Genomic DNA, 25211 nt, shown 5'->3' with positions numbered 1-25211 from the left:
CTTCATCAAGATAAAAAAACTTCTGCACAGCAAAGGAAACAATCCACAAAACTAAAGGGCAACCTATCGAATGGGAGAAGATATTTGCAAATGACATATCTGATAAAGGGTTAGTATCTAGAATATATAAGGAATTTATAAAACTCAACACCCAAAAAACAAATGATCCAATTAAAAATGGACAGAAGATGTGAATAAACATTGTTCCAAAGAAGATATACAAATGGCCAACAGACCCATGAAAAGATATTCAATATCACTGATCATCAGGGAAAAACAAATCAAAACTACAATGAGATATATCACCTCACACCTGTCAGAATAACTAAAATCAACAACACAAGAAACAATAGGTTTTGGCAAGGATGTGGAGAAAAAGGAATCCTCTTGCAGTTTTGGTGGGAATGCAAGCTGATGCGGCCACTCTGGAAAACACTATGGAGGTTCCTCAAAAAGTTAAAAATTGAACTACCCTTGTGATCCAACAATTGCACTACTAGTTATTTACCCAAAGAATACAAAAATACTAATTCAAAGGGATGTACACACCCCAATGTTCATTACAGCTTTATCTACAATAGCCAAACTGTGGAAACAGCCCGTGTGTCCATTGACTGATGAATGGCTAAAGAAGATGTAGTGTGTGTGTGTGTGTGTGTGTGTGTGTGAATATTACTCAACCATAAAAAAGAATGAAGTCTTGCCATTTGCAATGACATGGATGGAGATGTCAGATGGATAAGTCAGTCAGAGAAAGATAAATACTATATGATTTCACTCATATGTGGAATTAAGAAACAAAACAAATGAGCATGTGGGGGAAAATGAGAGATAGATAGATGATAGGTAGATAGATAGATAGATAGATAGATAGATAGATAGATAGATAGATGAAAGAGCAGTACACCAAGAAACAGAATCTTAACCATAGAAAATGAGCTGATAGCTACCAGAGGGGAGATGGGTGGGTAAGTGGATTAAATAGGTGATGCGGATAAGGAGTGCACTTGTGATGAGCACTGGGTATTGCATGGAAATGTTGAATTGCTACATTGTACTCCTGAAACTAATTTTTAAAAAGTAGAAAAAAATAAGCAAAGAAAAGGAAAAAGAAAAGAAAAAAGAAAACCCATGTATATGCTGCCTGCAATACATGCACTTCAGATCTAAAGGCACACACAGACTAAAAGTGAAGGGTTAGAAAACCATACGCCATGCAAATGGAAGGAAAAAAATAAAAATCTGAGGTAGCATTACTTATATCAGACAAAACAGACTTTAAAACAAAGACCATAGCAAGAGAGAAAGGTGGTACATGATGATAAAGGGATCAAATGGAGAAGGAAATATAGCAACTGTAAATACGCAAGAAACATGGGAACACCATGATAGATAAAGAAATGTGAAGAGACATAAACATAGAAATTAACAATAATACAATAATAGGAGTGGACATTAACACCCTACTGACATCAATGGATAGATAATCCAGACAGAAAATCAGTAAGGAAAATGTGGCTTTGAACAACACATTAGAACTGAATGACCTCACAGATATATACAGAACATTCAACAAAAATACAGAAGAATACACATTCATTTCAGGTGCGCATGGAGCACTCTCCAGAAGAAATCGTATGTTCGGTGACAAAATAATTCTCAATAAATTTTAAAAGATTGAAATAATATCAAGCATCCTTTCTGACCACAATGGTTTGAAACTAGAAATCAATTATAAGAAAAAATCTGGAAGGAACACGAACATATGAAAGCTAAACAAAATGCTACTGAACAATGAATGAGTGAACCAACAAATCAGAGAAGAAATTTTTAAAATTTCTTAGACAAATGAAAGTGAAAACACAATGGTACAAAACCTTTAGAATGCAATTGAAGCAGTTTTAAGAAGAAAGTTCACAGCAATACAGACATACTTCAAGAAACAAGAAAAATCTCCAATAAACAACATAAAGTTAAACCTCAAGGAGATAGAAAAAAAGAATGAACAGTGGTGCCTGGGTGGCTCAGTCAGTTGGACAACTGACTCTTGGTTTTGGCTCAGGTCATGATCCAGGGTTGTGGGATTGAGCCCCAGGTTGGGCTTCATACTCAGGGGGGAGTCTGCTTGAGATTCTCTTCCTCTGCCCCTCCCCTGCTCATTCTCTCTCTCTTTCTCTCTCTCTCTCTCGCCCTAAAATAAATAAATCTCTTTAAAAAATGGACAAAGTCCAAAGGTAGTAGAGAAAAGGAAATAATAAAGATTTGAGCAGAAAGAAATGAAATAGAGATGAAGAAAAATGGAAAACATCAATGAAACCAAGAGCTAGTTCTTTGAAATGGTAAACAGAATTGATAAAACTTTAGCCAGACTCATCAAGCAAAAAAGAGAGAGGACTCCAAAAAATAAAATCAGAAATTAGGGGCGCCTGGGTAGCGCAGTTGTTAAGCATCTGCCTTTGGCTCAGGGCGTGATCCTGGCGATCTGGGATCGAGCCCCACATCAGGCTCTTCCGCTGGGAGCCTGCTTCCTCCTCTCCCACTCCACCTGCTGTGTTCCCTCTCTCGCTGCCTGTCTCTCTGTCGCATAAATAAATAAAATCTTTAAAAAAAAAATAAAAAAAAATAAAATCAGAAATTAAGGATAAATAACAACCAACACCATAGAAACACAAAGCATTTTAAGGGAATATTATCAAAAACTATATGTCAAAAAATTGGGCAACGAAGAAGAAATGAATAAATTCCTAGAAACATATTCTCACAAAACTGAAACAGGGCAAATAGAAAATTTGAACAGATTGATTATTAGTAATGAAATTGTATCAGTAATCAAGAAACCCAAAAAATGGAAGTCCAGGACCAGGTGAAATTCCAAGATCAGAATTTGGTGAATTTTACCAAACACTTAAAGAGTTTATGCCTATCCTCAAACTAAAACTCCCAAATTTATTATATGAAGACATTATTCTGACACCAAAACCAGACGCATGATCCAAAAAAAAAAAAAAAAAAAAGAACCAAACTGTTAAAAAAGAAGACTATAGGCCAATAACTCATGAACATAGAAGCAAAAATCCTCAAAAAATGTTAGCAAACTGAATTCAACAATGCATTAAAAAATCATCTCCCATGATTAAGTAGGATTTATTCCAGAGACACAGAGGTGGTTCAACATTTGCAAATTAATGTGATACATCATCTTAACAGAAGGAAAGATAAAGACTAATTGATAGAATGACTAAAATAAAAAAGACAAGAAATAACACGTGTTGGTGAAGATGTAGAGAAAAAGGAACCCAGTACAGTGTTGTTGGGAATGTAAACTGGTACACCCATTGTGAAAAACACTATGAAGTTATCACAAAAATAAAAATAAAAATAGAGAGGTGCCTGGGTGGTGCAGTCAGTTAAGCATCTGACTCTTGGTTTCAGCTCAGGTCATGATCTCAGGGTTGTGGGATTGAGCTCTGTGTTGGGTTCTGCACTCAATGCAAAGTCTGCTTAGGATTCTCTCTCTCCCCTCCCTCTGCCCTCCCCCCCCACACACACACACGCTTTCTCTCTCTGAAATAAATAAATAAGTCTTAAAAGATTAAAAATAGAAATCCCATATGATCCAATAATTCCACTACTGGGTCCCAAAAAACAAATCCAAAAAGATATATGCACCCCTATGTTTATTGCACCATTATTTATAAAAGCCAAGATAGGGAAGTAACCTAAATGTCCACCAATAAATGAATGGATAGGGGCGCCTGGGTAGCGCAGTCATTAAGCGTCTGCCTTCGGCTCAGGGCGTGATCCCGGCGTTCTGGGATCAAGCCCCACATCAGGCTCCTACGCTGGGAGCCTGCTTCTTCCTCTCCCACTCCCCCTGCTGTGTTCCCTCTCTCACTGGCTGTCTCTCTGTCAAATAAATAAATAAAATATTAAAAAAAAATAAATGAATGGATAAGATGTTTATGATAAAACTCTCAACAAAGTGGGTTTAAAGGAACCAGACCTCAATATAATAAAAGCCATAGATGAAAAAACCACAGCTGCTGGAGGAGTTAAGATGGCGGAGAAGTAGGAGACCCCTTTTTCAGCCGGTCCCCCGAGTCGAGCTGGATAGGTACCAGACCAGCCTAAACAACCACGGAATCAGCCTGAGACGCAGGAAGATACATCTGGATCTCTACAAATGAACATCTCCAGCGCTGAGTATTGAGGTACGAAGCGGGGAGCCATGAAACTGTGCACAGATATCGGAAGATAAACGGAAGGGGGAGGGAGCCGCCGCGTTCGGGCGCCGGGAAGCGGTAGCCACCTGCACGGGGGAGCGGGCGGGGCTCGCTGACCAGCACCCGCGAAAGAAACAGCAGACTGAGACCGTGAGCCGGGAGCGTGTGCCACCAGGCATCTCTCGGAACTCCGGAATCCCAGTGTGCTCACTGGATTCAGACTGAGACCAGGAGCTCCGGGAGCGCGCGGGGGCGGCTGGCGGCTGGCGGTGTTAGAAACACAAAGGACAAACACGCGCCGGCCCTGGAAGTGAGGGCTGGGACGCCGGGTGTGGGGTGCACATTCTGGGACATGGCAGGGTTGAGCAGCACCAACAGTAACAGAGTTAAAGTGGCCAGAACAACAGTGGAGAACGGGCCGCAATCCCTCTGTTCTGTGACAGAGGCTGAAATTCGGCCGCTGCTGCTCTGACTCTCAGAAGAGGCACAACAGACCGCCAGGGAAAGCCGCCAGAGAGCAAAAGCCTGGAAATAGCGGCTCAGAGAGTGCCCATCCCCATTCCCCCTCGCAGGGGACACGGAGACTCTGCCCAAACAGGGTTGCCTGAGTATCAGCGCGGCAGGCCCCTCCCCCAGAACAGAGAAGGCAGGCTGAAAAATCAAGAAACCCACAACCCGGGGCGCCTGGGTGGCACAGTCATTGAGCGCCTGTCTTCAGCTTAGGGTGTGATCCCGGCGTTCCGGAAAGGAGTCCCTCATCAGGCTCCTCCGCTGGGAGCCTGCTTCTTCCTCTCCCACTCCCCTGCTTGTGTTCCCTCTCTCGCTGGCTGTCTCTCTGCCACATAAATAAATAAAATCTTTAAAGAAGAAGCCCACATCCCTAAGATCCCTATAAAACAAGGGTGCACGGCCTGGGTCCCGGTCAATAATTTGGGCTCTGGACAACCCCGCAACCTCTCCTCATCAGAATGACGAGAAGGAGAAGTCCCCCCCAGCAAAGAAAAGACAATGAGTCTGTGGTCTCTGCCACAGAACTAATGGATATGGATGTAACCAAATTATCAGAAATGGAATTCAAGTAACGATGGTCAAGATGATGTGTAGACTTGAAAAAAGTATTAATGAAAATGTTGATGAGCATATAGAATCTCTAAGGGTGGAAATGAGAGTGAATCTGGCAGAAATTAAAAATTCTATGAGCCAAATGCAGCCAAAACTAGAGGCTCTGACGGCCAGGGTGAATGAGGCAGAAGAACGTATCACCGAATTGGAGGATGGGTTAGTAGAAGAAAAAACGAATATAGAAGCTGGACTTAAAAAAATCCACGCCCACGAATGTAGGTTACGAGAGACTACTGACTCAATGAAACGTTCCAATGTCAGAATCATCAGCATCCCCAAGGGGGTGGAGAAAAACAGAGGTCTAGAAGAGATATTTGAACAAATTGTAGCTGAAAATTTCCCTAATCTAGCAAGGGAAACAAACATTCATGTCCAAGAGGCAGAGAGGACCCCTCCCAAGCTCAACCACAACAAACCTATGCCACGTCACATCATAGTGCAATTCGCAAATATTAGATGCAAGGATACAGTATTGAAAGCAGCCAGGGCAAAGAAATTTCAAACGTACCAAGGCAAAGGCATCAGAATTACGACAGACCTGTCTACACAGACCTGGAATGAGAGAAAGGGTTGGGGGGTGCATTTTTAAAGCTCTTTCGGAGAAAAACATGCAGCCAAGGATCCTTTATCCAGCAAGGCTGTCATTCAGAATTGATGGAGAAATAAAGACATTCCAGAATCGCCAGTCATTAACCAATTTCGTAACCACGAAACCAGCCCTACAGGAGATATTAAGGGGGGTTCTGTAAAGGTAAAAAGGCCCCAAGAGTGATACAGAAAAGAAAGTCACAACCGATACAAACAAAGACTTTACTGGCAACATGGCATCATTAAAATTCTATCTCTCAGTTCTTAGTGCCAATGTAAATGGTTTGAACGCTCCCATAAAACACCACAGGGTTGCAGATTGGATAAAAAGAAATGACACATCCATTTGCTGTCTATAAGAGACTCATTTCGAACCCAAAGATGCATTCAGACTGAGAGTAAGGGGGTGGAGTACCATCTTTCACGCAAATGGACCTCAAAAGAAAGCTGGGGTAGCAATTTTCATATCAGATAGATTAGAATTTAAATAAGAGACTATAGTTAGAGACGCAGAAGGGCACTATATCATTCTTAAAGGAAGTATTCAACAAGTGGATATGACAATTATAAATATATATGCCCCCAACAGGGGAGCAGCAAGATATACAAGTCAACTTTTAACCAGAATAAAGAGACATATAGATAAAAATACATTCATAGTAGGGGACCTCAACACTCCACTCTCAGAAATAGACAGAACACCCTGGCAAAAACTAAGCAAAGAATCAAAGGCTTTGAATGCCATATTTGACGAGTTGGACCTCATAAATATATATAGAACACTACACCCCAGAACCAAGGAATACTCATTCTATTCTAATGCCCATGGAACATTCTCAAGAATAGACCATGTTCTGGGACACAAAATAGGTCTCAACCGATACCAAAAGATTGAAATGATCCCCTGCATATTCTCAGACCACAACGCTCTGAAATTGGAACTCAACCACAAGGAAAAATTTGGAAGAAACTCAAACACTTGGAGACTAAGAACCATCCTGCTCAGGAATGACTCGATAAACCAGGAAATCAAAAATCAACTTAAACAATTTATGGAGACCAACGAGAATGAAAACACAACTGTCCAAATCCTATGGGATACTGCAAAGGCAGTCCTAAGGGGGAAATACATAGCCATCCAAGCCTCACTCAAAAGAATAGAAAAATCTAAAATGCAGTTTTTATATTCTCACCTCAAGAAGCTGGAACAGCAACAGAGGGACAGGCCTAATCCACTCGCGAGGAAGCAGTTGACCAAGATGAGAGCAGAAATCAATGACTTAGAAACCAGAAGCACAGTAGAGCAAATCAACAGGACTAGAAGCTGGTTCATTGAGAGAATCAATAAAATTGACAGACCACTGGCAAGACTTATCCAAGAGAAAAGAGAAAGGACCCAAATTAATAAAATTATAAATGAAAAAGGAGAGGTCATGACCAACAGCAATGAAATTGGAAGGATTATTAGAAACTATTACCAACAGCTATATGCCAAAAAACTAAGCAATCTGAAAGAGATGGAGGCCTTCCTGGAAACCTATAAACTACCAAGACTGAAACAGGAAGAAATTGATTTCTTAAACAGGCCAATTAATTATGAAGAGATTGAGCCAGTGATAAACAACCTTCCAAATAACAAAACTCCAGGCCCAGATGGTTTTCCGGGAATTTTACCAAACATTCAAAGAAGAAAAGATACCTATTCTCCTAAAGCTATTTCAAAAAATAGAAACAGAAGGAAAGCTACCAAACTCATTCTATGAGGCCAATATTACCTTGATCCCCAAACCAGGCAAAGACCCCCTCAAAAAGGAGAATTACAGACCGATTTCCCTAATGAATATGGACGCCAAAATCCTCAACAAGATACTTGCTAATAGAATCCAACAGTACATTAAAAGGATTATCCATCATGACCAAGTGGGATTCATACCTGGGATGCAAGTGTGGTTCAACATTCGCACATTGATCAGCGTGATACATCATATCAACAAGAAAAGACTCAGGAACCATATGATCCTCTCAATTGATGCAGAAAAAGCATTTGACAAAATACAGCATCCTTTCCTGATTAAAACCCTTCAGAGTGTAGGAATAGAGGATACATTTCTCAATCTCATAAAAGCCATCTATGAAAAGCCTACTGCAAATATTATTCTCAATGGGGAAAAGCTGGAAGCCTTTCCCTTAAGATCAGGAACTCGACAAGGATGCCCACTCTCGCCACTATTATTCAACATAGTACTAGAAGTCCTTGCAACAGCAATCAGACGACAAAAAGGGATCAAAGGTATCCAAATCGGCAGAGAAGAAGTCAAAATGTCTCTCTTTGCAGATGACATGATACTCTATATGGAAAACCCAAAAGAAGCCACTCCCAAACTATTAGAAGTTATAGAGCAATTCAGTAACGTGGCGGGATACAAAATCAATGCTCAGAAATCAGTTGCATTTCTATACACGAATAACGAGACTGAAGAAAGAGAAATTAGGGAATCCATCCCATTTACAATAGCACCAAAAACCATACGTTATCTTGGAATTAACCAGAGATGTAAAGGGTCTATATTCTAGAAACTATAAATCACTCTTGAAAGACATTGAGGAAGACATAAAAAGATGGAAAAAAATTCCATGCTCATGGATCGGAAGAATTAACATAGTTAAGATGTCCATGCTACCCAGAGCAATCTACACTTTCAATGGTATCCCAATCAAAATACCGAGGACATTTTTCAAAGAACTGGAACAAATAGTCCTTAAATTTGTATGGAAACAGAAAAGGCCCCGAATCTCCAAAGAACTGTTGAAAAGGAAAAACAAAGCTGAGGGCATCACAATGCCAGATTTCGAGCTGTACTACAAAGCTGTAATTACAAAGACAGCATGGTACTGGCACAAAAACAGACACATAGAGCAATGGAACAGAATAGAGAACCCAGAAATGGACCCTCGGCTCTTTGGGCAACTAATATTTGATAAAGCAGGAAAAAACATCCAGTGGAAAAAAGAGTCTCTTCAATAAATGGTGCTGGGAAAATTGAACAGCTACATGCAAAAGAATGAAACTTGACCACTCTCTCACACCATACACAAAAATAAACTCCAAATGGATGAAAGACCTTGATGTGAGACAGGAATCCATCAAAATCCTAGAGGAGAACATAGGCAGCAACCTCTACGACATCGGCCAAAGCAACCTTTTTCATGACACATCCCCAAAGGCAAGAGAAACAAAAGATAAAATGAACCTGTGGGACTTCATCTAGATAAAAAGCTTCTGCACAGCCAAGGAAACAGTCAAAAAAACTAAGAGGCAGCCCACGGAATGGGAGAATATATTTGCAAATGACACTACAGATAAAGGACTGGTATCCAAGATCTACAAAGAACTTCTCAAACTCAATACACAGGAAACAAATAATCAAATAAAAAAATAGGCAGAAGATATGAACAGACACTTTTCCAATGAAGACATACAAATGGCTAACAGACACATGAAAAAATGTTCAAAATCATTAGCCATCAAGGAAATTCAAATCAAAACCACACTGAGATACCACCTTACGCCAGTTAGAATGGCAAAAATAGACAAGGCAAGAGACAACAATTGCTGGAGAGGATGTGGAGAAAGGGGATCCCTCCTACATTGTTGGTGGGAATGCAAGTTGGTACAGCCACTCTGGGAAACAGTGTGGAGGTCCCTTAAAAAGTTAAAAATTGAGCTACCCTATGATCCAGCCATTGCACTACCAGGTGTTTACCCCAAAGATACAGACGTAGTGAAGAGAAGGGCCATATGCATCCCAATGTTCATAGCAGCAATGTCCACAATAGCTAAATCGTGGAAGGAGCCAAGATGCCCTTCAACGGATGACTGGATTAAGAAGTTGTGGTCCATATATACGATGGAATAGTACTCAGCTATCAGAAAGAACGAATTCTCAACATTTGCTGCAACATGGACAGCACTGGAGGAGATAATTCTAAGTGAAATAAGTCAGGCAGAGAAAGACAACTATCATATGATTTCTCTCATCTATGGAACATAAGAACTAGGATGATCAGTAGGGGAAGTAAGGGATAAAGAAAGGGGGGGTAATCAGAAGGGGGAATGAAGCATGAGAGACTATGGACTATGAGAAACAAACTGAGGGCCTCAGAGGGGAGGGGGGTGGGGGAATGGAATAGACCGGTGATGGTTAGTAAGGAGGGCACGTACTGCATGGTGCACTGGGTGTTATACGCAACTAATGAATCATCGAGCTTTACATCAGAAACCGGGGATGTACTGTATGGTGACTAACATAATAAAAAATCATTAATTAAAAAAAAAAACCATAGCTAACATACTCAATGATAAAAAACTAAGATCAAGGACAAAACACGGATGTCCACTCTTACCACTTTCATTCAATATAATACTGGAAGTCTTAGCCACAGAAATCAGAAAATGAAAAGAAATAAAACACATCCAAATTACCAAGGAAGAAGTCATGTCTTTGCAAATGATAAATATGGTAATATTTAGAAAACCATAAAGACTGCATGAAACAAACTATTAGAACTGAGGACAATGGCAGAATAGGAGGACCTTAATCTCACCTCATCACATAGATACACCCAAATAATAGCCACATCAGTACAACTAATCCATAAAATGATGTGAAGAGTGGAAAAACAGACTTCCCACAGTTAAACATAGAGAGGAATCGAAAGCTGTAGGAGGGGCGCACCTGGGCAGCTCAGTCAGTTAAGCATCCAACTCTTGATTTAAGCTCAGGTCATGATCTCAGGGTAATGAGATCGAGCCCTGTGTAGGGCTCCATGCTGAGCGTGGAAACTAAAGATTCTCTCTCCCTCTCCCTCTGCCCACTCCCCCTACCCCACTCCCTCACACATGCTCTTTGTCTTTCTCTAAGAAAGAAAGAAAGAAAGAAAGAAAGAAAGAAAGAAAGAAAGAAAGAAGAAAAAAGAAAGAAGAAAGAAAGAAAGAAAGAGAAAGAAAGAAAGAAAGAAAGAAAGAAAGAAAGAAAGAAGAAAGAAAGAAAGAAAGAAAGAAAGAAAGAGAAAGAAAGAAAGAAAGAAAGAAAGAAAGAAAGAAAGAAAGAAAGAAAGAAAGAAAGAAAGAAAAAGAAAGCAAGCAGTAGGAGAGGTGGAGACCCGGTCAGAAACCAAACTCCCAGCAAGACTAATCATGAACACCACAGGCGCAGATAAAGGAGAGGAAGAGGCCCCACACCAGGCACCTCAGACATGGGGGACCTGCACTGGGAAGATAAGTACCCATAATATTTGGCTTTGAAAATCAATGAGGCTTAACTTTGTGATTTTTTGCAATCAGTGGGGCTTAATTCCAGGTACTTTAAAAATCAGCAGGTTCAGCTAGTCTCTTCCCTTAAAGAGACAACATAACAAGCAGCTTCACCAAGATACAGCATAGAAGCAGCAGTTTGAAAAACACCTAGGGTATACAAGAAGGAGATTTCTTTAATAAATTCAGAAAGTGTGTTGCAGAGGCAAGGATCTTTAGGAGACGTCTCCAAGAAAAAAAAGGGTTGGCTGGCACCATTTCTCTCCCCTCTCCAGCCTAGATACCTGCACAAATGCTGAAGGCAGAATAAACACTCTCCACATAGCATGTTAACACAGCATGACCAGGCCCAACCTTTTCCTGTAGATCCACCACATCCAACCTGCAGGAATCCTTCCAAAGTGGCACCTGACCTGTCTCATTTTGCAAGCAGCTAAGTGACCAGTCACTCCAAAGTGACTCTTGCCCTGGAGAGAGGGGAAGATAATCACTTACCAGTTCAACTACAGTCCCAGTAGTGGGCAGGGGCCTGACATATGATCAGTCTTCTGGCCCTGACCACAAACAAAAACCACACACCGGGCAGTCCAAGGAGAGAGCCCTATAGTTCAGGGTCACTGAAAACCCAACAGACAGATTGTGGGTAGACATCTGATCTCATTGCAGGCCCCGCTCACCAATTAGAACCTCTCAGGGGATACCAGAGGAGAGTGCCCTGCAGTTTGGTGGAACCACAACCCTGGCAAGCAGGCTGAAGGAAGGCAACTGATCAACTTCAACTAAAAGACCAGGGTGATGCCAGACTAAACCCTTAACAACACACATACCAAAACCTCCCCACAATAGGCCAAAGGGGCCATTGCAACTGACTGGAGTGAAAGCAAACGTGGCTCAACCACAAAAATAGTGTGTATAAAACACACATAATACAAGCATCTGAAGTGCCTACTTCTGGTGAACAGGTTATACTGCACTACAGGGCCCTGCAGGACCTGACCTTTTCATAAGGCCACTACCTACAGGATCAGGAGATGTAGCTCACTTTCCTAATACATACAAACAAATAAAGATAGTTATGCAAAATAAGGAGACAGAGTTATATGTCCCAAATGAAGAACAGGACAAAATCACAGCAAAGAATTAAATGGAATGAAGATAAGCAGTATGCCTGATAGAGAATTCAAAGACTCAAATAAATAAAATCACAAATGTGAGATAAGAAATCACAACCAACACCACAGAAATACAATCATTAGAGAATATTATGAAACACTATATGCCAACAAACTGGATAACCTGGAAGAAATGGACAGATTTCTAGAAACCTATGACATACCAAAACGGAAGCAGGAAGAAATAGAAAATTTAGCAGATTACCAGAAATGAAACTGATTTAGTAATCAAAAAACTCCCAGCAAACAAAAGTCTAGGACCAGATGGCTTCACAGGTGAATCCTAACAAACATTTAAAGGAGAGTTAATGTCTATTCTCAAACTTTCCAGAATATAGAAGAGGAAGGAAAACTTCCAAGTTTGTTCTATGAGGCCACCATTACCCTCATATCAAAACCAGATGAAGATACCACAAAAAAGAATTACAGGCCAATGTCTCTAATGAACATAGATGCACAAATCGTTGACATAATATTAGCAAACTGAATCCAACAATACATTAAAAAATGATTCACCACAATCAAAGAGGATTTATTTTCAGAATGTATGTGTAGTTCAGTTTTCAGAAATAAATCAACATGGTACATCACATCAATAAAAGAAAGGTTAAAAACCATATGATCATTTCAATAAATGCAGAAATAGCATTTGACAAATACAGCATCCATTCATGATAAAAGCACAATAAAGTGGAATTAGAGAAAACATACCTCAACATAATAAAGGCCATATATGAAAAACCCACAGCTAACATCATAATCAATGGTGAAAAACTTAAGAGCTTTCGCTAAGGTCAGGAACAAGATAAAGTAGACAACTCTCACCACTTTTATTCAACATTGTACTGGAAGTCTTAGCCACGGCAAACAGACAAGAAAAAGAAATAAAAGGCGTCCAGATTGGTAAGAAAGAAGTAAAACTGTCGCTATTTGCAGATGACATGATACTATATTCAGAAAATCCTTAAGACTCCACCTAAAAATTACTAGAATTGATAAATTCAGTAAGGTCACAAGATACCAAATCAATGCACAGAAAATAATTGTATTTCTATACACTAATAATGTATCAGCAGAAAGAGAAGAAAACTATCCCTTTTACAATTGCACCAAAAATAATAAAATATCTAGTAATAAACTTAACCATGGAGGTGAAAGATCTGTACTTTGGAAACTATAAAACATTAATAAAAGAAATTGAAGATGACACCAGCAAATGGAAAGACATTCAATGCTCATGTGTTAGAAGAACAAATCTTGTTACAATGTCTATATTATCCAAAGCAATCTACACATTTAATGAAATTCCCATCAAAATACCAACGGCATTTTTCACAGAACTAGAAGAAACAATCCTAATATTTGTATGGAAACACAAATACCCCTAATAGCTAAGGCAATCTTGAAAAACAAAACTGGAGGTATCATAAGTCCAGATTTCAAATTATATAACAAAACTGTAGTAATCAAAAGAATATGGTACTGGCACAAAATAGACACATAGATCATTGGAATGGAATATAAATCCCAGATAAAAATAGTGCTTAAAAGATGAATTCATCTTCAACAATGGAGGCGAGAATATGCAACGGGAAAAAGAGTCTCTTCAACAAATGGTGCTAGGAAAACTGGACAGCTGTATGTAATAGAAAGACACTAGACTGCTTTCTTTCACCATACATAAAAGTAAATTCAAGATGAATTAAATACCTAAATGTGAGACCTGAAATTATGAAGTCCTGGAAGAGAGCACAGACAGTAACTTCTCTGACATTGGCCATAACAACATCTTTCTAGATATGACTTCTGAGGCAAGGGAAACAAAAGCAAAAATAGATTATAGGGACTACATAAAAATAAAGCTTTTCACAGCAAAGGAAACAACCAACAAAACCAAGAGACAACCTACTGGGGCACCTGGGTGGCTCAGTTGGTTAAGCATCCAACTCTTGATTTCAGCTCAGGTCATGATTTAGGGTCCTGGGAGTGAGCCCAACATCAGGCTCCCTGCTCAGAGGGGAGTCTGCTTGTCTCCCTCTCTTTCTGCTCCTCCCCCCGCTCATGCTCTCTCCCTCTCTCTCAAATAAATAAATAAATAAATAAATAAATAAATAAATAAATAAATAAAACAACCTACTGAATGGGAGAAGATATTTGCAAATGACATATCCAATAAAGGATTAGTATCCAAGATATATAAAGAACTTATAGGGACTCCTAGGTGGCTCGGTCATTTAAGTGTCTGCCTTCTGCTCAGGTCATGATCCCAGGGTCCCAGGATTGAATCCCCGCATTGGGCTCCTTGCTCGCGGGGAGCCTGCTTCTTCCTCTGCCTGCTGCTCCCACTGCTTGTGCTCACTTTCTCTCTCTCTGACAAATAAATAAATAAAATCTTTTTAAAAAAGAACTTCTACAACTCAACAGCAAATAAACAAATAATCCAGGTAAAAATGGGAAGAAGACATGTACAGACATTTCTCCAAAGAAGACAAACACATGGCCAACAAACACACGAAAAGATGTTCAACAACACTCATCATCAGGGAAGTCAAATCAAAACCACAATGAGGTATCACTTCACCCCTGTCAGAATGGCTAAATTGAAACACAAGAAACAAGTGTTGGCAAGGATGTGGAGAAAGGGAACCCTTGTGCACTGCTGGTGGGAATGCAAACTGGTGCAGCTACTGGGGAAAACAGTATGGTGGTTCCTTAATAAGTTAAAATAGTATTATCATATGGTCCAGTGATCACACTACTGGATATTTACTCAAAGAATATGAAAACACTAAGTCAAAGTGATATATGCATCCTATGTTTACTGCAGCATTATTTACAATAGCTAAGCTATGGAAGCAGCCCAAGTGTCCATGGATTGATGAATGGATAAAGATGTGAGATATATATATATATATATATATATATATATATATATATATATATATATATATAATATAGATATTATATATCTATATAATATATATAATATAGATATTATATATCTATATAGATATATATTATATATATCTCAATCTGTGATATTTTTATAGCCAAATAGTATTCCATTTTATATATTCTATTCTATTATATATTATATATACCTACATTATATATAATAGAATACTATTCAGCTATAAAAATTAATGAAATCCTGTCATTTGCAACAACATGGATGCATCTAGAGAGTATAACGCTAAGTCAAATAAGCCAGTCAGAGAAAGACAAATACCATTTGATTTCATTCATATGTGGAATTTAAGAAACAAAACAAATGAACAAAGGGGAGAAAAAAGAGATACAAACCAAAAAGAAAAAAAAATGGCTAGTCAGAATGGCTAAAATGAACAACACAAGACACAACAGATGTTGGCGAGGATGTGGAGAAAGGGAACCCTCTTACACTGTTGGTGGGAATGTAAACTGGTGCAGCCACTCTGGAAAAAAGTATGGGGATTCCTCAAAAAGTTAAAAATAGAACTACCCTATGACCCAGCAATTGCACTACTAGGTATTCACCCAAAAGATACAAAAATACTGGTTCTAAGGGGCAAATGTACCCCAATGTTTATAGCAGCAATGTCCGCAATAGCCAAAATATAGAAAGAGCCCAAAAGTCTATCAACTGATGAATGGATAAAGAAGTTGTGGCGTATGTACTCATATATATATACACACATATATGTATATGTATATATATATATATTTATATGGTGTATGTATTCATATATATATTAATATTACTCAGCATAAAAAGAATGAAATCTTGCCATTTGCAACTATGTAGATGAAGCTAGAGAGCATTATGCTAAGTGAAATAAGTCAGAGAAAGACAAATACAGTATGATTTCACTCATATGTGGAATTTAAGAAACAAAACAAATGAGCAAAGGGGGGGAAAAGAGAGAGAGAGGCAAACCAAGAAATAGACTCCTAAATATAAAGAACAAACTGATGGTTCCCAGAGGGGAGGTGAGTGGGGGGATGGGTTAAATAGGTGATGGGGATTAAGGAGTGCACTTGTTGTGATGAACACTGGGTGTCGCATGTAAGTGTTGAATCACTAAATTGTACAATTGAAACTAATATAACTAACATACTAACTGTATGTTAACTAACTGGAATTTAAATAAAAACTTCTAAAAAATTCCTACCATCTGTCCTCATACAACAATATCAAAATATCATTGAATATATTCCTTATGCTGTAACTTTTATTCGTGTGTGTGTGTGTGTGTGTGTGTGTGTGTACCACAACTTCCACTTGGATTACTCCCATATTTTGGCTATTGTAAATAATGCTGCAATGAACAAAGGGGTATATAGATATATCTTTTCAAGTTAGTGTTTTAGTTTAATTTGGTAAATACCCAGTAGTGGTATTATTGGATCATATGGTATTTCTATTTTTAATTTTTTGAGGAAACTCCATACTGTTTTCCACTTGGCTGTACCAATTGACATTCCCACTAAGGGTTCATTTCTCTCCACATCTTACCAACACTTGTTGTTTCTTGTCTGTTTGATTCTGGCCATTCTGACAGGCATGAGGTAATATCTCATTGTGGTTTTGGTTTGCATTTCCCTGATGATTAGTGATGTTGAATATCTTTTCATGTGTTTTTTGGCCATCTATATGAGGAAGACATAACAATCACCTCCTAATAATAGATCCTCAAAATATATGAAGCAAAAATGAACAGAACTGAAGGGAGAAACAGACATTCTTCAATAAGAAGGTGGAGGCTTCAATACTCTACTTTCTATAATGGATAGAGCAACCAAAGAGAAAAGTAAAGAAAGAAGAGACTCAAACTCACTGGATCAAATAAACCTAAAAGACATATAAATTAGGCTGAACTCAAGAATAGGAGAATAAACATTTTCTCACATGCACAAGGAGCATTCTCCAGTGTAGAGTACATAGTAAACCACAAGTCTCAATTGATGTAAAAAAGATGGATATGATTCAAAATGTATTAACTGACCATGACAGGATAGTTAGAAATCAATAACAGAAGAAACTAGAAAATTCACAAATATATTAAAATTAAACACACTCTTAAACAATTAATGGGTAAAAGAAGGATTCACAAGGGAAATTAGAAAATACCTAGAGACAAGTGTCAATGAAAACACAACATATCAAAATGATGGGATGCAGACAAAACAGTTCTCAGAGGGAAATTTATAGTTGGGAATGTCTACATCAAAAAAGAATAAAGATCTCAAATCAATATACTTCAACGCTGAAGGAACCAGAAAAGGAAGAGTGAACTACCCCAAAGCTAACAGAAAAAAGGAAATAATAAAGATTAAAGTAGTGATAAACAAAATAAAGACTAAGCAAACAATAAAGAAAATCAACAAAATCAAAAGATGATTCTTTGAGAAGAAAAACCAAATCACCAAATGGTCAGCTAAACTGAGAAAAAGAAGAGAAGATACAAATAACTAAAATGAGAAATGAAAGTGGCAGCATTACTACTGACTTTAACAGAATTAAATGAATTGTAAGGAAACAGTATGAAAAATTGTACATTAACCAATTAGATAACAGAAAAATGGACAAATTCCTTGAAATACACAACTTATCTAAACTAACTCAAGAAGAAATAGAAAATCTCAATAGACCCATAATAAGTAAAGGGATTGAATAACTAATATAAAACCCCCAACAAAATAAAATCCCGAGTTATATGGCTTCACTGGTGATTTCTACCAAATATTTAAAGAAGATATAATACATTTGGAGTTTATCTTTGTGTATGGTGTGAGAGAGTGGTCAGGTTTCATTCTTTTGGATATAGCTGTCCAATTTTCCCAGCACCATTTATTGAAGAGACTGTCTTTTTTCCACTGGATGTTTTTTCCTGCTTTATCAAAGATTAGTTGCCCAAAGAGCCGACGGTCCATTTCTGGGTTCTCTATTCTGTTCCATTGGTCTATGTGTCTGTTTTTGTGCCAGTACCATGCTGTCTTGGTGATCAGAGCTTTGTAGTATAGCTTGAAATCTGGCATTGTGATGCCCCCAGCTTTGTTTTTCCTTTTCAACAATTCCTTGGTGATTCGGGGCCCTTTCTGGTTCCACACAAATTTAAGGGCTGTTTGTTCCTCAGTGTGAGACAGGAATCCATCAAAGTCATAGAGGAGAACATAGGCAACCTCTTTGACATCAGCCACAGCAACTTTTTTCATGACATATCTCCAAAGGCAAGAGAAACAAAAGATAAAATGAACCTGTGGGACTTCATCAAGATCAAAAGCTTCTGCACAGCCAAGGAAACAGTCAAAAAAACTAAGAGGCAGCCCACGGAATGGGAGAGGATATCTGCAAATGACACTACAGATAAAAGACTGGTATCCAAGATCTACAAAGAACTTCTCAAACTCAATACATGGGAAACAAATAATCAAATAAAAAAATGGGCAGAAGATATGAACAGACACTTTTCCAATGAAGACATACAAGTGGCTAACAGACACATGAAAAAAATGTTCAAAATCATTAGCCATCAGGGAAATTCAAATCAAAACCACATTGAGATACCACCTTACACCAGTTAGAATGGCAAAAGTTGACAAGGCAGGAAACAACAAATGTTGGAGAGGATGTGGAAAAAGGGGATCCTTCCTACATTGTTGGTGGGAATGCAAGTTGTTACAGCCACTTTGGAAAACAGTGTGGAGGTCCCTTCAAAAGTTAAAAATTGAGCTATCCTATGATCCAGCAATTGCAGTACTGGGTATTTACTCGAAAGATACAGACATAGTGAAGAGAAGGGCCATATGCACCCCAGTGTCCATAGCAGCATTATCCACAATAGCTAAATTGTGGAAGGAGTTGAGATGCCCTTCAGCAGATGCCTGGATTAAGAAGATGTCCATATATACAATGGAATATTACTCAGCCATCAGAAAGAATGATTCCCCAACCTTTGCAGCAACATGGACAGGAGTGGAGGAGATAATGCTAAGTGAAATAAGTCAAGCAGAGAAAGACAATTATCTTATGGTTTCACTCATTTATGGAACATAAGAAATAGGAAGATCGGTAGAAGAAGGAAGGGAAGAATAAAGGGGGGGGTAAATAGAAGAGGGAATGAACTATGAGAGACTGTGGACTCTGGGAAACAAACTGAGGGCTTCAGAGGGGAGGGGGGTGGGGGATTGTGATAGGCCGGTGATGGGTATTAAGGAGGGCACATATTGCATGGTGCACTGGGTGTTATACACAAGTAATGAATTATGGAACGTTACATCAAAAACTAGGGATGTACTGTATGGTGACTAACATAACATAATAAAAATTATTATTAAAAAAAGATATAATACAGTACTTTTAGAATTCTTTTAAAAAATTAAAGAGAAGAGGACACTTGGTAACTTAACCAGTAAGGCTGCCATTACTCTGATCCAAAGCCAAATAAAAGCACTACAAGAGGGGCACCTGGGTGGCTCAGTCAGCTGGGCATCTGACTCTTGGTTTCAGCTCAGGTCATGATCTCAGGGTTGTGGGATCGTGGGGCTCCTTGCTCAGCAGGGAGTCTGCTGGAGATCCTCTTCCTTCCTCTCCTTCTCCCCTTCTCCTCCCACTCTCTCTCTCAAATAAATAAATCTTAATTAAAAGACATTACAGGAAAGAAAATTACAAATCAATATCCTTTATGATATAGATGCAAAAGTATTCAAAAAAATATCAGCAAACCAAATCCAGTAGCATATTAAAAGAATCATTCACCATGACCAAGTGGAATTTATCTCAGCTATGTGAGCATGTTTCAACATAAGGAAATCAATCAATGTAAGATATCAGATGAATAGAGCAAATGAAGAAATCCTCATGACCATCCTAATTGATTCAGGAAAGGCATTTGACAAAATCCAACATGCTTTCGTGATATACACTCTCAGAAAACTGGGAACAGAGGGGAAATTTCTCAACATAAGAGAGGGCATTTATGAGAACCCCACAGTTAATATCATATTCAATGGTGAAACAATGAAAACTATACTCCTAAGGTCACTAGCAAGACAAAGATGCCCACCTTCACCCTTTGCAATTCAATGTTTTACCAGAAGTACTAGTCAGAGCTATTAGAAAAGAAAAATGAAAAGGGCATCAGAATTGGAAATAAAGGAGTAAAACTACCTATATTCATAGATTATATGATCCAATTTTTAGAAAGCCCTAAAGAATCCACTAGAAGCTACTAGAAACAAAAAACAAATTCTTTAAAGTTGCAGATGAACACATAAAAATCACTTATATTTCTATACACCAGCAACAAACATTCCAAAAATGAAGAATTCAGTTCCATTTATAATAATATTTTAAAATATTAGATCTAAGGAGAGTAAAGCAGGAGAAGCTGTGGCCTCTGACACTTTCACCAGAGCAGCCATGCCACAACCAAGGGGAGACCCAGGCTGCCACCCCATTGTTTCTCCTTTCTGCTAATTGCTCCTGCATCCTCAGACTCATTCCAACAGCCTGTTAAAACATGTGAATTACTATGAAGTTCTAGGCATGCAGAGACATGTCTCAGCCAAGAATATTAAAAAGGCATATTGAATACTGGCACTGAAGTGGCATGCAGATTAAAATCCCAAGAATAAAGAAGAATCAGAGAGAAAATTCAAACAAGTAGCTGAGGCATATGATGTGTAAAAAATGGGACATCTATGACAAATATGCAAAGAAAGATTAAATTATGGAGGTGGAAATGGAAGTCATTTTGACAGTCGGCTTGAGTTTGGCTTCACATTTCATAATCCAGATGACTTTTTCAGGGAATTTTTTGGTGGAAGACACCTGTTTTCATTCGATTTCCTCAGAAATCCTTTTGAGGACTTTTCTGGGAATGGAAGGAGCCCCTTCACCGTGGGAGCAGGAGCCAAGGAACAGGATTGTTTTTCTCTTCCTTCAGTGGATTTCCTTTTTTTTTTTTTTTTTTTTTTGGAGGTGGTTTTTTTTTTCCCTTTTGATTCAGGATTTTCTTCCTTTTGTTTATTAGGTCAGAAATTTGGAGACTCACTTTATTTTCTTCCATGTCATTTGGTGGTAGTGGGATGAGCAACTTTAAATCTATATCAACTTCTACTAAAATGGTTTGTGGCAGAGAAATCACTACAATTGAATTGTCAAAAATGCTCAAGAAAGAGAAATTAAAGAGGTCCAGTTAAAGTCCTTAACAATAAATGGTAAGGAGCAGCAGCTATGCTTGGTAATAAGTAATTCAATGCATGCAGTTAACAGAAATGTTAAACTATAACAAGCACCATTTGAGGATTAACAGGAACATTTTTTGAAGATTTCAAAAGAATTTAATTCTCAGTATAAGTGCACTTCATCTAAAGATTTTATAAACAGCTTATCAGAGCCCCTATTTGTTATTGACTTTTGAGTTTATTGTTGGGACTACATGATAGAAGCATTTTTTTTATCTTTAAAATTGTTGTAAATCTCTGTAAGTACTTTGTTTTTTTTATTAAATGTAATCCAAGGTGGCCCCGACACTTTCATTCACTAACACCAGCCAGACCTGCTTTTCCATTGTGTTTGAAATGTGAGCTAAGTAGTGTCAGTGTCAATTATTTTTAGTATTCAGTAGTGAAAATTATTAATGTATTAATCATAATACATGTCTGGTTTGATGTAAATTGAGGATTTTTCTAGTTGTGTATGAATACTGGCAACGTAGACAAGTTTTGACTAACATTAATCTTATGTTTAAAAAAAGTGAAACTGGTAAACTGGGTCTTTGTCATTTGCTTAAAAAAAGAAATGTGAATGTGTTTGGTGCATACTTTCCTAAGTGAGACCTATAAAAATTAAATTAATTAAAAATTATATCATTAGCAATAAATCTAGCCAAGGAGACAAAAGACTTGTACATTGAGAGCTATAAAACATTCCTGAAAGAAATTAAACAAGACCTAATTAACTACAAAGTCATCTTGTGTTTATGGATTGGAAGACTTAATACTATCATTAAGATGAGAATACTACCCAAAATAATCTGCAGATTCAATGTAATCCATATCAGAATTTCAATGACTCTCTTTAAAAACCTATCCTAAAATTCATATAAAATCTCAGGAGACCCATGTTAATGCAAACAATCTTGAAAGAAGTGAATAAATTTGGACTCAGAATTCTGAACTTTGAAACTTACTACAAAGCTACAGTAAGTAAAACAGTATGGTATAGGTATTAGGGACAGACATATAGAGCAATGGGATAGGATAAAAATCCCAGAAATAAACCCTCACATATATGGTCAATTCATTTTTGACAAAGTTGCCAAGACCATTCAATGGGGGAAAAGAGTTTTTTTTCACAAGTGTGCTTGAAAAACTGGATATCCACATGTAAAAGAATAAAATTAGATCTTTAACTTACACCACATACACAAATTACCTCAAAATGCACCAGAGACCTAAAATTATAAGGTAAAACTATAAAACTTTTAGAAGAAAACCCTACAGAAAATCCTAATAAGATTAGATCTGGTGATTTCATGGATATGATACTAAACACACAAGAAACAAATGAAAGAATAAATTGGATTTCATGAAAATTAAGAAATTTTGTGCATCAAAGGATGCTATAAAGAAATCAGAAAAACAACCTTTAAGCCATATATCTGATAAGAGATTAGTATCCAGGATATCTAAAGAACACCTAAAACTCAACAACAAAAAGTCAAAAAGAACCCAATTCAAAATTGGGCAACGACTTAGACATTTCTCCAAAGAAGATATACAAATTGCCAATAAGCTCATGAAAAGATGCTTAACATTATATGTCACTAGGGAAATGTAAATAAAAACCACAATGAGATGCTATTCCACACCTACAAGGATGTCTATAGTTAAAAAAAAGAAAAAAAAACAGGTGTTGGTGAGGATATGGAGAATTTAGAACCCTTGTGCATTCGTTGCTGGTAGAAATATAAAAAGGCACAGTTGCCATAGAAAACAGTTTGGCAATTTCTCAAAAGGTTCAACACTGAACTACCATATGACATAGCAATTCCACTCCTAGGCATATATCCAAAAGAATTCAAAACAGGGACTCAAACAGATATTTCTACAATGTTCATTACAGCTATATTCACAATAGTCAAAAGATGGAACCAACCCAGTGTCAACCAACAGATGAATAGAATATTGTTCAGTCATAAAAAGGAATGAAATTTTGATATGTGATATAACATGGGTGAAACTTGAAAACATTATGCTTAGTGAAATAAGCCAGACACAGGTGACAAATATTGTGTCCTTTCAATTTTATGACATACCTAGAATAGGCAAATTCATAGAGACTGATAGAATAGAGGTTACCAGAAACTGGATTGGGGGAAGGGCAAGTCTTTGTTTACTTGCTAGAGGGTTTTTTTTGGATGATGAAAATGTTTTGGGTATTGATTTATTGGTGATGCTTACAGAACATTGTGGAGTGCATTTAATGCCACTGAATTTTACACTTACAAATGGTTAAAATAATTAAAAAATACATATATTTTTCCCCAATAAAAAATGAAGGAGAAATGAAGGCATGCTCAGATCTATAAAAACTGAGAGTTTTTCACTACCAGACCTGCCCTTCAATAAAAGCTAAAAGGAGTCCTTTAGGCTGATATGAAAGGATACTAGATGATAACTCAAGCCCACACAAGAAATGAAGAACAGCAGGAAAGATAACTAAATAAGTAAATGTAAAAGCCAGTATTATTGTATTTTGGGCTTATAACATCTTTTCCCTTATACATGTACGTGTATAAATCATACATGATGGTTTATAGCAGCATTATCTTTTTAACTTACTAATTTTTTAAAATCCTTTGAGACTTTATTGAACTGCTACAGTACATCATTAGTTTTTGATGTAGTGTTCCATGATTCATTGTTTGCGTCTAACACCCAGTGCACCATGCAATACGTGCCCTCCTAACTACCCATCACCGGGCTAGCCAATCCTCCCACTCCCCTCCCCTCTGAAGCCCTCAGCTTGTTTCCCAGAGTCCATAGTCCCTCGTGGTTCATTTCCCCTTCTGCTTACCCCCCGTTCATTATTCCCTTCCTTCTCCTACCTATCTCCCTGCTATTCCTTATGTTCCACAAATGGGTGAAACCATATGATAATTGTCTTTCTCTGCTAGACTTATTTCACTCAGCATAATCTCCTCCAGTTCCATCTATGTTTTTTTTTAAAGATATTATTTATTTATTTGACAGAGAAACAGCCAGAGAGAGAGGGAACACAAGCAGGGGGAGTGGGAGAGGAAGAAGCAGGCTCCCAGCAGAGGAGCCTGATGCGGGGCTTGATCCTATAACGCTGGGATCATGACCTGAGCCAAAGGCAGATGCTTAACTGACTGAGCCACCCAGGCACCCCTCTTCTGCCCAGTTTTTAAACTGGATTATTCATTTTTTTGGTGTTTTGTTAAGTTCTTTATAGATTTTGGATAGTAACATTTTATCGGATAGTAACCCTTCATCAGATATGTCACTTGCAAATATCTTCTCCCATTCCATAGGTTGCCTTTTAGTTTAGTTGATTGTTTCCTTTGCTGTGCAGAAGCTTTTATTTTGATGAAGTCCAAATAGTTTATTTTTGCTTTTATTTCCCTTGCCTCAGGAGATATATCTAGTAAGAGGTTGTTATGGCCAATGTCAAAGAGGTTACTGCCTGTGTTCTCTAGGATTTTAATGATCTCCTGTGTCACATTTAGGTCTTTAGTCCATTTTGAGTTTATTTTTGTGTATGGTGTAAGAAAGTGGTCCAGT

At 37.9% G+C, this 25211-nt stretch overlaps 1 pseudogene; it reads left to right on the top strand.

Moving 5' to 3' along the window:
- The first annotated feature begins 1611 nt into the window (after nucleotides 1-1611).
- On the top strand, nucleotides 1612-24178 carry LOC148106922 (dnaJ homolog subfamily B member 6 pseudogene; annotated as a pseudogene).
- The last annotated feature ends 1033 nt before the right edge of the window (nucleotides 24179-25211 follow it).

Source organism: Ursus americanus, chromosome X (assembly GCF_024610735.1).
Source record: "Ursus americanus isolate L20-20 chromosome X, mUrsAme1.1.p, whole genome shotgun sequence".
In the NCBI taxonomy this organism is placed as follows: Eukaryota; Metazoa; Chordata; class Mammalia; order Carnivora; family Ursidae; genus Ursus; species Ursus americanus.
Note: the sequence above shows the minus strand (reverse complement) of the source record. Positions and strands in the feature narration are given on the sequence as shown.